The sequence below is a fragment of the Leptonychotes weddellii genome, chromosome 1, assembly GCF_054177405.1.
Source record: "Leptonychotes weddellii isolate Sample4059 chromosome 1, ASM5417740v2, whole genome shotgun sequence".
NCBI classification, from domain to species: domain Eukaryota; kingdom Metazoa; phylum Chordata; class Mammalia; order Carnivora; family Phocidae; genus Leptonychotes; species Leptonychotes weddellii.
In genome coordinates this window covers 163,068,045-163,072,912 of record NC_138369.1, presented here as the reverse complement: position 1 = coordinate 163,072,912, position 4,868 = coordinate 163,068,045, and the positions used below count along the sequence as shown (strand labels likewise).

Genomic DNA, 4,868 nt, shown 5'->3' with positions numbered 1-4,868 from the left:
TTTTAACTTTTAATTAACTTAAGTAAATAAATGTTTAGACAGGCATATATTTTTAGCCAACATTCAGATTCTTTCTGTCACCTTCTAGTGTCAACTCTTAAATACTTAATAGGTGGTCTTGAAATGATAATCAGATACCTGCATATTCTTTATTGGAGGAGATAGACATGTGGAAATCATAACCAGAGAAATGTACTTAAACATTTAATAGAATGTTCACACTAGATCACACTATAAAGTACTCTAAAAATTAAATGGATGCCACCAATAAAAAAATTAACATTAGAAGCAATACTTTTTCTTTTCAGTATGTATCCAGTTGTTCTGGCAGACATTTTTCCTTACATTTATTTAGTATATATATATATACTATTTATACACTCAATAGTATACATTAGTATACAATAGAGTAGATTTATACACTCAAATAGTATATATATACTACTTATACACTCAAAATATACCAGATGCTTACATATATGTACATATTTATGCATGTATAAATGTATATGTGTGTGTGTGTATATAATATACATATATATATATATGCATTTCTACATGTGAAAGTTAATTTTAAATGTCAATTTCACTGGGATACAGTGCCCAGACATTTGGTCAAACATTATTCTGGGTGTGTCTATGAGGGTGTTTCTGGATGAGACTAACATTTGAATTGCTAGATTGAGTAAAGCAGATTGCCCTCCCAATATGGGCAGGCTTCATCCAATCAACTGAAGACCTAAATAGAATAAAAAGGGTGAGTAAGAGGGAACTTCTGCCTGACTGGTTGAACTGGAACATAGATCTCTTCCCGCCTTAAGACTCCAACTAAAACATTAGCTCTTCTTGGATCTTGAGGTTGCTGGCATTCAGACTAGAACCAAACCGTCACCAGTCCTGTGTCTCTGGACTCTTGACTGCAGATCTTGGGATTTCTTAGACTTCATATTCATGTGAGCCAATTCCTTACCAAAACAAAAAACAAAACAATAATATATGTCTATATGTAATTTATACCTGTGTCTGTCTATAAATCTCCTATTGGTTCTCTTTCTCTGAAGAACCCTATCTAATACACTATATTACACAATTAAAATAGAAATTGAGACAACATAAAATGTCATAAAATGAAAACTCTTGAGATTTTTTAACTGCAACTATTTTTATTCTTATATATTCTTATAATTTTATTCTTTAATCCATATTGTTATTTAAATGGAAATGAAATTTGGGGAAAAAATTAAATGCTGGTAATATTCATAAGATAGTAAATCTGTTCTAATTTTTTATGTTGCCTAGCTCATTTCCCTCATTCATGGAGAAGGATCTTGTGGTATGGAGAGGACAAGTCACTTGCCAAATATCATAGTTTGGGGACCAATATCACCTTATTTCCTTTAAATTAATTTCACCACTCATAAAAACTAAGGCAAGGGAAACAAAAGCAAAAATAAACTATTGGGACTACACCAAAATAAAAAGCTTTTGCACAGCAAAGGAAACCATCAATGAAACAAAAAGATAATATACTGAATGGAAGAAGATATTTGCAAATGATATAGTCAATAAGGGGTTAATAACCAAAATACATAAAAAACTTATAAAATTCAACACCCTCCAAAGCCAAATTATCCAATTAAAAATGGGCAGAGGACCTGAATAGACCTTTTTCCAAAGAAGACATATGGATGGTGAACAGACACGTAAAAAGATGTTCAACATCACTCACTCATCATCAGGAAAATGCAAATCAAAGCCACAATGAGATATCACCTCACATCAGTTAGAATGGATAAAATCAAAATGACAAGAAATAACAGGTGTTGGTGAGCATGTGAGCAAAAGGAACCCCTGTGTACTGTTGGTGGGAATGCAAACTGGTGCAGCCACTGTGGAAAACAGTATGGAGGTTCTTCAAAAAATTAAAAATAGAACTACCATATGATCCAATAATTCCACTATTGGGTATATACCCAGAGAAAATGAAAGCACTAATTTGAGAAGATATATACACCCCTATGTTTACTGAAGCATTATTTACAATAGCCAAGCTATGGAAGCAACCTAAGTGTCCATCAAAAGATCAATGGATAAAGAAAATATGGTACACATATGTGTGTCTATATACACAATGGAATATTACACAGCAGTAAAAGAGGAATGAGATTGTGCCATTTGAGACATGGATGAACCTAGAGGGTATTATCTTAAGTGAAATAAGTCAGACTGAGAAAGACAAATACCATATGATTCCACTTAAAGTGGAATATAAAAAAAAAAGATTATATGAAAAATCAGACCTATAAATAGGTGAAGGGGAGAGGAAGATACAGGTTTCCATTTATGGAATGAATAAATAAATGAATAAAAGGCACAGCATAAAGAACACAGTCAATGATATTGTAATAGTAATGTAACCAGACAGATGGTAGCTACACTTGCGGTGAACATAGCATAATGTATAAACTTGTCAAGTCACTAAGTTGTACACCTGAAACTAATGTAATATTGTGTCAACTATATTCAAAAAAAAAAAGGAGGCGGAATCAAAGAAATCTCAAAAATACCTTTGTAGGTATGATATTCTAGGCATTATTGCAAATGATATTTTAAAAGAAGTATGACAAAACAAAAAAGTATTATTTAATTATAGTATATATAGAAATACAAATTTATTTAAAAAGATTAAATGAATAATTTACAGTTTTGGAAGAAACAATCCTTGAGAATTGAAGTGTTAAATGTTCTTTATTAGAGAATGTCAGTAAAATAATGAGGGATGAACTATTGATGACATTTATAAACCTTGGTTAATATCTCTATATTTCTGTTTCAGAAAGACTCACTGTTGATGTTGAGAAATGCTGTTTGTTCAGAAATTAACACATACTGTGTCACAAACCATAGCAAAAAGGATTTTACATATTCCTTCTTTCGAATGTTTTTGTCAACATACAAAAACAATTTTGTATTCTCCTAAATAATTTTCAGAGAAGATACACTGTCAAAAATCATACAGATGAGTTAAAAATGTTTACTCATTGCTAGTTTAATGAGTACACTTTTTTTTTTTAAGTACACAGGAATAGAGGCAGAGCTGTGAAGGAGACACTGAGGAAATAGAGCCATCATATCTATGATGTTAGAAATCAAGTCACAAAGTTACAAAAATAATCCTTACAGTTTGAACCATAAACATTCCAACAATTGAAAAATTAAATACATTATTAATTTGAATGAAAACTGAGTGTATATGAACTAACTATTGTATAAAATGTGGTTCACAAGAATCCGTGTAATTTTTAAATATTGTAAATGCTGTAGATATAATACAGGAAGGTTTAGTTTTTCTCAGAAAGCATAAATTAGAGGCACAATCTAGCAACTTCCCCAGACACCTTTCTAGGCATCAAGATTTTATGACCAAAATCATATTATGAGGAAAGATTAAAAAAAAAAATAAGATCTTTGAAAATTATGAAGGAAACCACAGTAAATTTTAACTTGTAATTCAAGGAGGAAAAATGTCAACACATAATTATTCTTTAAAACTCCATAATAGGATTGTATAAAACAAATCAGAAAATTTTATTGTGTTTCTCTCTGCTGGCCTCTTTTTTTGCAAACTGAATAACAGATGGCATTTAAGAAGATATACCCACCATCGTGTCAATAATTTCACAGTCTAGTTGGCAAGATGAGCAAAAAGCCAATATTCATAATGGCTCTGCACCCAGAGCTACCCTACAGAACTCTCAGGAAGGAAATTTCCACAGTAAGAAGCCTGCTTTGATTTTGTCTTTGTAACACCATGACTGATTACTTTAAATAAATGATCTACAGTCTTACCATTCAGAATTGATGACTTCCCTATTTGGAATTGTTCAGCTTTAAATATGTTTAATAAATCTCAAATGAATTAGAATATAAGAGTTTCTAAGTTTTAATATTTTTATTCCAATGCTGTCATAAAATCAGTATGTGTTAAATATCACTTTAATGACTCTAGGAAGAAATGACTTCGAGAACATGACTTCCTATTTTTACTCTTTTCTAACTTACATTTTTAATAACTTACATTTTTAATATTTTCTTCATGTTTGTAGGAAGAAAAAAATCACCTTAGAACATACAGTACAAATTTATGATCCCTATTCTATCATCTAACTCCTCTGCTTTCTCTGAAGTAAACACTCTTAATTATTTCTTGTATACCTTCCTAACTTGTTTCTAACGTTTCTAGTCACATAGTTCCTCCTTAAAATCAATCATAGAAGATATGTCATAATAGATATATTTTTGTGTAATCTTTTTTCCCCAGATGACAAAATATCTGATTTCACATATAATTTCACAAAAATCTACCTTATACTCTATTTTATGTAGGAACACTTCCCCATCTTTTTTTCTTTTTCTTTTGTCTAGTAGAAACAGCAAGCACTATGAAGGGTATATTTTAAAATATACATTTGCACATCTATGTGTATATTATTGAAGTCTAGATTCATAGAAGTAAGTTTATGGGTTAAATAATATGCATACTGATACTTTAATAGAATCTGTTAAGTTGCATTCTCAAAAGCTCCTATAATTTTACATTCTTACAGCATTCTTTAAAAGTATCTATTTCATCTCAATTTAAAAACTTTTAGATTGGCATCTGAATAGGCAAAGAAGAAGTCAAACTCTCACTCTTTGCAGATGATATGATACTTTTTGTATCATATCAAACCCAAAGACTCCACCCCAAAACTGCTAGAACTCATACAGGAATTCAGTCAAGTGGCAGAATATAAAATCAATGCACATAAATCAGTGGCATTCCTATACACCAACAACAAGACAGAAGAAAGAGAAATTAAGGAGTC

The 4,868-nt window shown here is 30.8% G+C and overlaps 1 long non-coding RNA gene across 2 annotated transcripts in view; it reads right to left on the bottom strand.

The window, feature by feature from the left end:
- Positions 1 to 646: 646 nt before the first annotated feature.
- LOC145716202 (uncharacterized) overlaps positions 647 to 4,868 on the bottom strand; it is a 559,773-nt gene continuing 555,551 nt past the window's right edge. The window contains exon 8 of one of the 2 annotated variants that reach the window (XR_014138714.1): positions 647 to 965. This is a non-coding gene — a long non-coding RNA (uncharacterized LOC145716202). The remainder of the gene's footprint in view (positions 966 to 4,868) is intronic. The other variant, XR_014138718.1, reaches the window with a different exon arrangement.